At 37.3% G+C, this 14,321-nt stretch overlaps 1 protein-coding gene across 1 annotated transcript in view; it reads right to left on the bottom strand.

Annotated features, from left to right (window-relative positions):
* MICU2 (mitochondrial calcium uptake 2) overlaps positions 1-14,321 on the bottom strand; it is a 147,278-nt gene that overhangs the window by 132,656 nt on the left and 301 nt on the right. The window lies entirely within an intron of this gene.

Genomic DNA, 14,321 nt, shown 5'->3' with positions numbered 1-14,321 from the left:
GGACATTTTTACTGCAAAAGCAGAAGAACTGCTTTTATGAACTACCTATGGGGTTTCTCATATTTAGCAGAATATCTCAGTATGAAAAATTATTCAGCTGATATATAGGCATAAGCGTTGCCAGCATGTTAACTTCAAATTCTGTTCTCTGCTTTTTGCAAAGTATGGCCTCTAGGACCAATACCCTATCCACAACCAAAAGCACATCACTATTGTCTCATGGCTACCTCATCATAACCTGGTCATCATTAGTAGCTCATTATCTGTCTATTCAAAATTTACTGACAGAGAAGACAGTCTACAGCATGGTGTAGTGACCAAAAGCTTATGTAATTTTCCCAGTTACAGCAGCTGGTCTAATAGAATATTGGTGCTATCAACTTTGTTTTGCCAAACACATTCACAGGGACACCAAATGGGTTAGAAGCATCCCTCAGGCATGCAGTGATGGGAAACCTGACCATCTCTAGGTCTGAAATAACAAAATAACAGTCCATACATGACCTCCAGGATGACAAGGAACACCGTATGCATGAAGTGTAACACACTTCAAAGAATTACTAGCAATTTTTAAATCCATTTGTGGTGGTCTAGTCAGATCAACTGGGTGTTTCTGATGGTCAGAAGCAGATGTACATAACATGAATTTATAGAGGCGATACGTGATCACACATGCTCTACTGAACCGTATGGAACGGTCTGATTCCATCATATTAACACCATATGCAGAATTTAATCTCTGCAAAGCCTGGCCCAGAGCCACCGTGTCTACTTCCCATTACCTGCCACCTTCTAACTCTGTATTCAAAGCCAAGCTAAGTCCAACCTTTCTGCTTCAGCAATGGAGGGAGTAGAAGCAAGCACTGCTTCCTGCTAGCAGTCCCTCACATGGAGTCTGCTGGTCTTGGAAGTGATGGATGGAGAGTGATGTAACCTGCAAGATATGCAAAGGAGAGAAGACCCAGGACTGTCTGCACAACTTCATACAGCGGTGTCTGCTGTAAGGAAGAAGTTCTGCAGAGAAGACTCCCAGACCCACCAAAGATCTAATTAACAAGTAAGTAGGGGACGAAGCAACAAGAAAGATGCCCTATTACTCCCACAACTACAGTCTCACAAATCCTTCCCTCAAAGGATTCAGCCATGTGATGACTCTCAGGATAATCATTCCCTGTTTGCTGTCAGTATGAGTACTCTGCAATACTGGAAGTGGTACCTCCTACCACTGCCACCGAGAATGAGTATACACTGCAAAGAAAAAGCTATCTGCAGTGAGACATTATATACTGCTTTAAGAGTTTTACACCAAGGGATCTGGCTACGAATTGCTATTTCTGACAATGCATCTTGATCACACTGCTGTCATTTCAAAAGCAGTACTGCTCTTCAGCACAAATCATAAAACGAGGTACCCATGATAAACATTCACTAAGCAGGTGGCACATTAACAGTGAAAGTGCATTATTTTTTACAGAAGTGTTCACATAAAGAATCTGGTATTTATTCAAAGTCTGCTCAATTAACACATGCAGCATTTCTGGTGCACTTGAATCTTTCGATTTTTCTTTTATTTTTCACTTTTGAGGCTGAAGAGAAGAAAGAACATAAAATTAAAGAATAACAATGCAACACCATTTGGCAATATGACACTGTCAGTTTTCCAAATTTAACAGCAGCTGGGAAAAAAGTATGTCAGCAATTTCGTACAATGTTTTTCTGGGAGATTGAGTAGGAACATTCCATACAACAGCCATATTCAGAAAAAAAGAAAACACAGGGTTCTAGGAAAAGTAATTTTATACACTTTGCACTGTTTATTGCCCATGATGGTTCTTCAGCTAAGTTGAAAATATAAAGTTTTTAACAGATTTTTAAAAAATCCCAAACCATAAGATTTTCATTAGTTTTTGCTCATTTTGTTTTCCATGTTGAGTCCTTCCCAAGGTCACAGCCTAAATTCTGTTACTTATAATTTTTAGGTCTTTAGTACTCTTTGTCAAGAAAGTTGCTGGAGAGAACTCAAGAAAGGCAAGCACAAATTTCTTTACAGAAGTGCTTAACCACAGCCCTTTGTGAAAAAATGAACAACTATCCTTTCCCAGAAGGAGAAATACTGCAGCAGAAACACACACACATGCAACAACCACCAAGCTATAAAACCAAACTCCAGCTCTGATATAATACAGAAAATTATTTACTTTGAATGGTAAATTATAATACACATTTTAACTGTATACCACAAAATAGAGCATGGTTAGCTATTATAAATTAATCCCAACATATTTTAAGATTTTATTGAGAACTTTCCATATAGGAAGGTCTGGCTACATTCAAATGAAAAGAGTTAGCAGAGCTTAAAAAAACCTGTCATTTCAGTAAAGAATAAATAGCAGCATGCATTGCCAGATAATCTGGTGGAGGGTTAGAAGAAAATAATTTCAGACAAAATAAGTCACAGCACAAGAAAAGCATCTGCACATTGTAGAGCTCACCCAACTGGGCACAAATCGAATCTGCATATTGTTTAAGTAGCTCTATTTCCATCATTCAGTTGTTTCTCATGTGCTCATAAACATCCCTCGCCTAACCGCAGGCTTTCTGTAGAATCAGAATATGAAAGGCTACATTTCTCTGACTGCAAACTTCTGAGGACATGTGAACATGTCCACATTTTCTATGTAGCTGCTGTGCACCATTATTGAAAAAAAAAAAAAAAAAAAGTGTTCTATTCCTCTCTGTTACTTTTGTGACACAAAAATTTCAGGAAGACAAACCAGATCTTGCACTTATCTGAAGCACTGAAAAAACATTTTCTCTGATCTATGGATGTTAGTACCAAACCTCTTTAAAACATAAAAAACAAACAAACAAAAACCCCGAAACAATCCAAAGAAACAACTCCCCAGGACGTTCTACTGTGGACACAACTGGTGTGCTGCTTTTGGCTGGGGTAGTTAATTTTCTTCATAGAAGCTAATATGGGGCTCTGTTTTGGATTTGTGCCAAGAACAGTATTGATAACACAACAATGTTTTAGTCACTACTTAGCACTGCTTACACAGAGTCAAGGCCTCTTCTACTTCTCACCCCACCCCACCAACGAGGAGACTGGGGGTGCACAAGGAGCTGGGAGGGGACAGCTGACCCCAACTGACGCGAGCGATATTCCATACCATATGGCGTCATGCTCAGCATATAAAGCTGGGGGAAGAAGGAGGAAGGAGAGGACATTCAGAGTGATGGTGTTTGTCTTCCCAAGTAACTGTTATGCATGATGGAGCCGTGCTTTCCTGGAGATTGATGAGCTGGTGGCAAAGGAATGAATGAATTCCATGTTCTGCTTTGCTCACGTGTGCAGCTTTTTGCTTTGCCTATTAACTGTCTTTATCTCAACCCACGAGTTTTCTCACTTTTTACTCATTTCTACACTCTTCCAATTCTCTCCCAAGTCCCACCGGGTGGGAGTGAGCAAGCCGCTGTATGGTGCTTAGTTGCTGGCTTAGGTTAAACCATGACAGCTCACTGAGAAAAGTAGAAAAGCTACTCTTCAGTCAAGATGAATGTCACAAAGAACAGTTATGCATTAAGAACCAGAAGTCCATCTAATGTGAACAACTAAATCAAGTATCAATTCTCCTCATTCATCTCCCTATTGAAAAGTACAGATTTCATATTAATGCTTTACATTAGATAAAAGCAACCTAAATTGCTCTGGGATACTCTGGTTTTAAATTTCTGCACTTTTTTATTGTTGTTTTTGTCTTTTGGAGATTAAAATGTTTATTCCTGCTGTTTCACATCTTCAGCAGAAGCCTGTCATTTTTTATTTATTTCCAAATACAGCAGTGATACTGCTGTATTCCCTTATTCCTAGGGCCATCAAGCATATTTTTCAGTACAAAAGGGTGCCAGCTGTTTTATCAATCAACTTCATTGCATTCCTAAGAACCATATTCTAATGTGTTCCCCTAAGAAAAATGAGCAAGGGAAAACATTTCATTTTGTGACAATTCCAGACTACCGAGACCACCGGATCACTTTGCATTTAAACAATTTAAGGTTACAAAGTAAAGGTAAAAAGCAGTATCTTAGTCTCCAAGCTAAGTATCATTTTGATTTCGCATTTCCTTAAAAAACATCAAACTACCAAATAAGTCCACAGTTGCTTCAAAAACAAATCTAGTGAGAACTAGTACAAAAGCTGTACCGCAGCCCCAGACTAATTCTTCTGCTAGTTATGGCATTAAGCTCTGGTGCCTTCTAATTTTCAAAGTTTTAGAAAAGGAGAAGCAGAAGGTCAAATAACATGGTCAATACGTAACCATGATAGACTTCTGTACTGAAAAGTAAAGTTCACTTTGACAACTTTGTGAGAGAATATAATACAATTACCAAGTCCATTTCACCACGGTGAGCAATATGACAGCACAGAACTTTCCACTTTTCTCCTTGGCAAGATTTCACATTGGCGTGCACACAAAGTCAAGTTCAAAGCCCAGCCTGACTTGGCAGCACGCAGCCCTCTGCCTCTCACAGGGCCACCAGAAGGAGCCTTTGATGGAACTTCAGGCAGAATTCATCCTTTAAATTCTTGGCACATCTGACAATTTAGATAGATTAGAGACATTTAAAATAAATCCCATAACTTCATTATTAACACAGTTGTGTTTTTTTTACTGCGTTCACACAGTCTGTACTTGAAGTATATTTTATACATACACATACTATTATATAGTTACTAATATATAAAGTATAAATTCATATTATAGATATGTATGTATATAGCTTTATATGCAGTTCAATATATTTTATTTTCATATTGCATTATAATTTGGCAATAGATTATTAATATAATATGGCAGTATCTCAAGTAATAGGCATTATGAAATAAAATGCTAACTTAAAAAAAAAGGGCAAGATTAAGGGAAAAAGCATTTCTGTAAACACTTATTTCCTTCATTTCATAAATTTTTCATATATGCTAGATTTAGTTTCTGCAGTTTTTGGAGGCAGACGAAGGAGTTTCTCCATCGATCTGGCAAAGGAGCAGGGACGGTATCAGTGCTGATAAGATAATATTTATTAGCTACATCTGCTGTAACTGCTTTTTATAGACTCCATCAGTGCAAGACAGTCACTCTTGAAATTTCTCCTATCCTGAAAGGGATACAAACACCTTAAGGAATGACTTTAAATGCTGTTTGGTGTTTAAAGCTGACAAGACTCCCCTCTCTTGTCTTTCAGTTCACAGGGTAATAAAAATCTTCACGAGTAGCAGTAAGGAGATATGGCCTACTACATGTATACTGAATGAGCATTTCACAGTTTCATCTGTCATTTATCTGTGACAGTTATTTATCCTTAATGATTATTTTAGCTAGTGTCTTTCTGGAATATTATTCAAACAAAATTAAGCCTAGTTATATTATGTAATCTTATAATAGGAACCACAGTAACAAGAAAATTAGACAACATTACAATGTATCAAAATTTAGTGACCTAAAAGTACCCAATGCAGAAAACAGGAGATGGAATAAACAGACCTAGTGCTATTGTTACAGCTATCACTAGTGAAGTCAATATTAAATTTTCTTCACAGCACAAACTAAAGTAGATTGAGTTATTTCTTTTTCTGGCTACCTTATGTTTCCAAGATGCTGACCCGCTTGTTAGGAATAGCCACATTCAGCCAGCCACAGCCTTTACACAAATGTCTGCAAGGAAGTGTAATACAGAGCAATCGTGCTAGTCCACCAAACACATTTGAAAAACAGTACAAAACAGCAACAACGGGAGAATAGATGCTACTGCTTGTACACAACATATAATTTCTTATTAAAAAAAAAAAAAAGACTAATTATCATTATGTTCAAAGTTTTTGTTTTGTTTGGTTGATTTTTTGTTTCTAAAACAAAACAACCTAGAGCTTCCATCTAAGGAAGCAGATAAAAAAGAAACATCATGATATCTGTTTGACACCATCCAGATTATCTCCTGGAGAAAAAGTCTTGTATCCCAGGTAAATAAATCATAGATCTTCTCTGGGATCTTTATGGATCTTTGTTAAAAATCAGAATATTATTTTGGGCAATTCTTTCTATTCAAAAAAGTATTCTTTTGATTTCAGGCAAGCTATTATCTGTTTATGTTTGTCCACTAACATAAACAGCCAAAGACTCTCAAACCTTTTATTATACCACAATTAAAATAATAGCTAAAAAACCACAACAAAACCATGCAGCTTAACTCATCCCATCTGTCCACATGTATCAAAATGCCTAGAAAGAATGTTAGTTAGATTTTATTTAATCACTGAAGTCATATAACAAGAGTGAATTCAAGCAAAAGGTGACAGATCAGATGAAAGATAGGGGTCAAGGTTAAAATTTAACAAAGATTACATTTGACATCATGTTGGTGACACCTGCACAAAGAATCTCCATGCGCACAGAGAAGGGAATAAATGTAAATATTTTCAAAGCCAAAAATTTCAGGATATAAATATCTCACATTCAAAAAGCTGAAAGGGATACTGTATATTTAAAGTTTAGAAACAAATGCACATCCATAAGTAATATTTAAGTCTATAATTAATTACAACATCATGGTCCTACAGATTCCATACTCTCTATACCACATTCTATTTTAGGCATACAACATGACAATGTCTGTATGTCACCAATGCTGAGAATGATGTTTGTGATATATTTAATATCTCAGTTATTGATTTAGACTGCTTGGTGGATACCTGATACATACAGTATTTCCATAACACAGTGAAATACAGAATTAAACAAGAGGTAGCTAAGGTTACCCTGGTTGGCTGCACAAGAGGAACACTTTCAGAAATACTGAAGTATAGTTAGGGAAAACTAAAAAGATTAGGGTAGGCTGAGCTGGCAATCTAACTCCAAAGGGCTCTTCTTGCAGGGAAGATTCATATTTATTGATGCTTAAGAACTGAAGGAATGTTGTTTAAAAATGCATTCTTGAATTTTTATAATATTTTGGGACTGTTAATTGAAACTTCTTCGTTCTAGATGAATCAGGAGGCAACAATATTATGAAGGCATTTAAATGCACAGAACCAAACCAATTATATTGTCATACTTCAATTTACTTCTAGATGGATGGTAATGAAAAAACTTAACAGGAATCTATTCACATGACATACCAGAGTTAGAAGGCATATGCATGAATTGTGTTTAACTGTCTCTTTTGTAGCCATAGACTATCGATATCTCAGTCATGTAATAAAAAAATTGACTACTCATTTCCTGCTCAAAACCAGGCAGCATGTAATGCATTTACCTACAGAGCTAACTGTCTTGTCATGACCTAAGATAACACTTTCTGTAATATTTATTGAGACAGTAAAAATAGCGGTGAAGAAATAGCAGAAGGTAAACCACGAAGTTGGCAGAGGGATGCTACTACATGCCTGCAGCTCACTGCACCTCAGTAAGAAACATCATGGGTTCAAGGCACCTTGAATCAAACTGGGTCCCCCCAAAGGCTGCCAGTTTTGCAGATTCTTCAGTGGGAAAAAGATCTGAAGGCACCATCTTGCAGATGGTTTAAGGTCCCAACCTGAAGATGCAATGACGAATCCTCTAACACCTTTTCACGTGTGCTACAACCAGGACAGAAATCTAAGGCTGTGCAGGGGATCGCTGCCTGGCTCCATGCACTGTGTCCTGGTGCACTCCATACAGCATAATATGTTCTGCCACACAGAGCGAACAATGGTCAGCAGCAAAACAAGATGCAAGAAAATGGAAGGACAACATTTTAAGATGAGACAAGGTAAAGCAGAGAACAGATTTAAAAACAAACAAACAAATAAACAAAAAAAACCATAGCCCTTACTTAAAGATGCTCCAACCCACAACAGCAATGTAATTTTAATGATTTTTACATAGCCTTGTTTTAATACATAGATTTTAAGCATTAATGACGTGACCGTGTGGCCAGGTTTGCACCAGCTGAATTCAAATATGAGGCTTCTCTGAGGTCTGCAAGCTATCACCGAGTTGCATGTTTGATGTGGATTAAAAACATTTGCATTAAGTTTCAAAAGCCTGTTAAAGCATTATGCTGCAGACTTTTATTTTATACATGCTTAATTTTACTTTGTGAGCATCCTAGTAATCTATCACATGCGCTGCTACAGCTGCATTCTCAATTAATTTCTAATAGAATAAAGACTCAGAGACAAACACTTTATTACTTCAGACACAAAATCTATTCTAGGATTTTTGGTCCAACAAAAGTAGACTTTTTTTTTTCTTTATATGACAGAATAAGCACAAGAATCTTTCTGTGTATTTCTCAGATTAGACTGTACATAATCTTTCTGGTTTTATTTTAGAACCACATTCCTCCCTCAAGGCAATTCCATACATCATTACAAATCCTTATGCAATTTTATCCCAGGTTCTAAATTTATCAAAACACCTCATCTTAATAGCAACATTCTTCCCTCAGCATGAACCAGGCGTTTAAAACAGATTGCAAAGAAACCCCCACAAAAAGTCCCATTCTAACAAGATTTGCTAATGTCTTCACAATTTCAAACACTTACACATAACTTATAGATTCAATAGTTCCTACAAAGACATACACTATTTTTTTTGTATTTGGTGACCAAACTCAAATTCTACGTATATACTTTCTATCTGCCAAGACCAAAAATCCTTCACATGCAGTTATTATGCTCAGCTTGCCTTCCTAAATATTATCATCTATTACAAAATATCTTCAGAAATATACAGAGTGAGAAAGTGTGGGCTAAAAATAGTGCAAGCATAATTAAAGTCATAAAGTGGTCCTGGATACAAAGAATGTGTAAAAACCCATCAAACTCCCACAGCTACACACTTCTTCCTTCCACTGCTCTGAAGAAGTTGCTTCAAACGATTTAAACAAAATGCTGGTTTTGACATGCACGCAACTCATTACATCTGTTTTGGAAGTATATGTATTTTACACGTTTATGCCAGAAGATACCAATCACTAAACATGCAACATGCTTATATTAGACACTATTTTGCAAATCATCTATTCATTTAGGTTGGAAATTTTACCTGAGTTAAAACCATGCACGGTACATCACAACTTGTCTAAAACAAATATATCTCAGCACTCATCTCTTTGGAGACACAGTGCACATTTCAAAGTGTCACCAAGAAACACAGATAGAACTTCAGAACTTTATAAACCAGTTTTATCAGCTTCCAAGTCTGGGAGTCCAAAGACGTCTTTCAAACTCCTTATAAACTTAAGAGTTATATTTAATTTAAGCACTCTCCCTGGATTATCCTATGAACTGTGGCACTGAGTTCTCCATAGCCCTAGGATTTGTAAAGAGGTCCTTCAAGTATATTACGTTCCCTTTTCCATAGTGGCAGAACCAACGGGGTCTTCCCTGAACAAACAGGTGTTTAGGGAATCCCTTACAGTTCTTTGGTTTCTTTAAACAGTTTAAGGCAGTAGCTACAAAATACATTTTTCTGGTGGTTACGCATGTAACCCTGAAAAACTGATCTAAGCTCTAGTTTCAATCATTAGAAGTATTTTATTCTTAGTTGCTTGGAATAACAGTTTCCCTATCACTGTAACACACTATGTGTGGTTTATCTTTGCTTCTCTTAAGAATTGTTAACATTAGAAAACAGTGAAACATGCAATATTTGTTTAAGACCTCCAGGACAGGAATCAAGACTCTTCTTATATGGAAGAACTGTAGCACATTGCTGATGCAACACAGCAGTAGTAGAAAAGGTAAGATAAAGAGAACCAATTTGACTGCAATCATGTAACAGAATGTACTAACAAGAACAGACAAAAAAATTGCTATTAGTAAACCGTGTTTTCCTCTTTACCTCAGGTAAGCAGCATCAAATTTTTAAGTACCAACTAATGCTCCCACACTCCAGAAAAAGATTGCTGAAACAAAATCACGTTTATCAGCAAACAGAAGAGACTTTGCACCTGAATAACTTCATATAAGTGCTAGTAACAACTCCAGTCAGTCTCATTTGGAAAACAGTGACTTAGACTGAGAGCAAAATATGACACTCTGCAGGGATGGCAACTTTTCAAGGGCGAATCAAATTATGTTCTTCTTTCTGAAGCTAGTGACTAAACATATCCATAAAAAACTCAGCAGGGGCAGGAGATGATGCCTTTGGCAGCCTGCTGCTTCTCAGCTTCCTTATCATTTACAGTTTGTGCGCGTACAAGATCAATGCTATGGACCCAGGTTACAAATTCCACTGCAGTGGGGAGGCAGGAATCATAAAATGCTACAGCTTCCCAATGTGTGCCATTCCAAATGCAGTTGCACGCTCTTTGACAGTCACGCACTTGATTCTTGACCTTGATAAAGGGAACCTAACTGAATGCAAAGCTGACTAGTGATAAACAGCACACTTCAACCAAATAATTCCAACAGCTTTAGGCCATATAATGCCACATCAGTATTGTAAACCACAAGCTCTGAGATAATAAAGACACAGTAGACAATACTGCAAGTCTGTTCAAGGTTACAAATCATATACCATTGTGTCATTTGAATTACACTACTAATGAAGAAAAGCAGCCTGTATAGTATCACTGCAGTGTGTAGTGCAGTTTGTACATTTTTAACCTGGTTGTGTTGGTTAGAGTAATTTTAGAAACATTTTTAGAGAAACTCAACATAAATCTTAATTCTAAATTACTGGTAGAACAAAAACTCTTACACGCTGCCAGCCCCTTTATACAAGCTGACCAGCACATTTCATGTGAAAAAAAAAGTAAAAATTAGTTTTTCCCAGCACAGGCTGTATCTGGTCTAGGATACTGTCAATGTAGCTTCACTGGTAAATAACAAGGGCAGATAAAACTAAAACATGGTATCTATAAAAAAAAAAAAAAAAAGGATTATGTTAATTGTGCTATAAAATCTTTGTACAACAGAGATTTATAATCAGCACTATGGACTTATTCCAATACATATTAGTTGTACATTTCTAAACAGTAGATCAGCAAATAGAGAATGAAAATAAGTTCATAAATCACTTACTGAAACTCTAAGAGACAGTATGAAAGATTACATCTAAGATAATCTTATGCTAAATTTAGAAAGTTTTATTATTAATATGCTACTCACTTAATGTAAGTTCTTAGAACACACAATGGCAGTGAAAATGCTGATAAACAACTGGGTCAGAAAAAGTTTAGAAAACCTCCCAAACCTGAAAATTTATTGCCAGAATAAACAACGATTATATTAGAAAACAGTAACCAAACATAAGCCACTACAAAACAAAACAGACACTACCCATACAACTCACAAAAAGAAAACATTAACTGAACCTGCAGGACCTCTGGTTCTGCAAAGACTTGTAGGCAGGCTGGACTTCATTCACTCTGAGCAGAAGTCAGAAGTGCCAACAATCAATCTGTGAGGGATTAAACCCACTGCAGCAGTACATGAGGACTGCGATTAAATAAAGATATAAGAACCTAGGTGCCAAAGGTATCAGTCTTTGATTTTAAAATAATTAAAAGCTTTAGAAGAAAAATAAATACTGAATTTACGGAACTTTAGCTTCACAGTGTTGTTTGCCAGCTTCAACAGTAAATCATACCTCTAAAGTTGTCTAGAAGAAGGTATAGCTGAAAAAAATCTGACTAGTTTGATAGAAACTAGTTTTATTGAGACTAATAGAAAATCTAAATAGAGTTATCATCTTCAACTACTTAAATTAAACAAGCAGCAAGTATTTACAATGAAGACTTCGTTGAAAAACATCACATAACTAAACATAATATTCTGTTTGCTCTTCACAGCATCGAGGAACATTGTCACTTTGTCAGCTTCACTTTGACAAGTATTTTAAGTAATTACAACCTATTTTGCAGCAATTCATTCTCATGATTTAACAGTAAAGTCTGTATTACCAAGGAAGACCAGGAAGCACTGTAGCATAATCTCACTGCATTCTCAAGAGCAAATGCTAGGCCTGGTCAATGAGATATAAGTATAAATATTTCCACTACGTATTCCTTTATTCCCACAATGACAATGAAAGTTATGTTGCTCAATTTCAAATACTTGTCTTAACCTATAATATATTATATATCTATGCTGCAAACATTTCCCCTACGTAACACACTGCAACGTGAACAACCAGTTCAAAATTGGTTGCCAGTAAAATCTAAAGCAAGGAAGCTTAAGACTGGTTATAACAAAAAGGAGTTACAATAGAATGTAAAGTTATCCACTGTTAGAATGTGAAAAGCATCTCCATTTAACTGCGCAAGCTCTGAACTGAACAAAGATCACTTCAAAACATGAGATGAAGGCGATGTGCTTGTTTCAGCACTGTTTTGCTTTTGAGTATTTCCTATTTCTGTCAATAAAAAGCTACAAGCAGCGTTTAAACGGCTTAAATGACTCGCAGCATGCTACTCTGGCTCTATCGCTCTGTCCCTCACAGCTTTTACAATCCAGTTCCTTCCACTTTCAGTTTGTTTGCCTTAGTGTTATGCTCTGCACAGCCAGTTCTGAGGTAGTTTAAAAAAGCTCAATACATTAATTGCAGCAACATGGAGTACAAGACATATGGAGAACTTTTGTGTGTAACTATGATAGCATCTCCAACAGTCATTCTACTGGACAAGGAAGAAGTGTAAATTGAATAAACTACTTAACATTGGCAGAGTCCAGCAATTTATTATTTCAAAAAAATAATTAATTAAATAAGCTGTAGACTTTTGGACTTCCCCAGAGAATTAAAAAGTGTATTTGTAGGACTGTCCATGCATTACATGGAAGCTACTTCATGAACACATCATCACCAGCGTTAGATCGCTTCACTCACCACCCTTTAAAAGTGATTACTTCCTGCATTGAACACTTTTCATGTATACCTACACATACATCTACTTATGCAAGAGTTACATACATACATAAAATTGCTCTCAAAAACAGGACTTTTTAAACATAACACAATGCTTCCAAAAAAGGTCATGTAACTAAATGTAAACTTATATTCTGTTGGCTCTTTAAAACAAAGATACACGTTTCCAGTAGGATTACTAGTGAAATAACAGATGCCTTCCCTCACTATGACCTGTATACAGAAAACCAGTTTTAACATGTGCTATCCAAGAAATCAGGGGTAATAGTTAATCTATTCAGAAACATGCTTATTTAAAAAAAAAAGGAGTTTCCTAAGAAGATGCAGCTTAGAAATTCCACAATTAAGACTGCAATATAAAAAAAAAAAAAAAAAAAAATTATTCTTGCTCTTGACTGAAGAATGAAGATTGATATTTATATGCCTGCGGTTCAGCCTATTCATTATGTTGAGACATGACATTGAAGCGTACAAACTGTTGAACGCTTCCAGAATTTCACAAACATAAGTAGATGAACGGTACTGCAAGCATACCCTGACCTCTTCTCCCTATCCCACCTAAACCCTCTGGCCTAAAATACATTTAGGTCTTCCAGTCTTGAAATACCTGACCAACTTTAATTGGCAGTAACAAGTTCTCAGCAGGAAGAACAGGAAAATGTTCACTACCTCCATAAAACGAATAAAGCTGGGAAGCATAACTGTATTTTGGAACTTGGGAAGACTATTTTGTAAATAATGAGCATCTGTCCTTGAACATAACCTTCTGAGTGTGCACTGAAGCTCCAAGGCAAACTACGTGTTAACATCCATAGCACAGCATTTTGAATGTACTAAGAGGAAATCATCCTGTTATGTGTGATGCGTTTCAAACAAAGTATGAGATATAAAGGCACTATTCTTGTGAAGTATTCTTTTTTAAGGGGTAAAAAGGTGCGCAACTGACTAACAGCACCTGACATGCAGACCAGGCACTATGGAAGTAGACAACCTCTGAAAGTCACCGGCAAAGCCCAAAAGCTGCAACCAGGCCGTGTGCTTGTGCAAACCACACAGGTTCATCAGGTTGCACGACCAGGGCTTTCAGGCGAGCACGGGAAACGCTGGGTGCTAAGGCAAACCCTGCTTTCTCCCACGGAAGAAAACAGCAAACCTCTTGCCAATGGGGCGAGGAAGGACTAGTGCGAGTGACACAGTGCTGAGCCCGGCTGCTGCCAAGGGGCCACGGTCGCGCAGTACCTGCTGGGCGACCTGAGCGACGAGGGCTCCCGCAGCCGAGTCCTGCCTGACGCAGCCGAGGTCTGACCGCTACGGACCCCCGCCCACCCGCAGCACGCTCCTCCGCACCCAGTCCCGGCTCTCCACCGCGGTCCTGCCCGCCGGCGGGAGGCGAGGCTACCGGAGCGGGGA

This window comes from Strigops habroptila, chromosome 2 (assembly GCF_004027225.2).
Source record: "Strigops habroptila isolate Jane chromosome 2, bStrHab1.2.pri, whole genome shotgun sequence".
Lineage (NCBI taxonomy): Eukaryota > Metazoa > Chordata > Aves > Psittaciformes > Psittacidae > Strigops > Strigops habroptila.
This window is presented reverse-complemented; position numbering and strand designations above follow the sequence as displayed.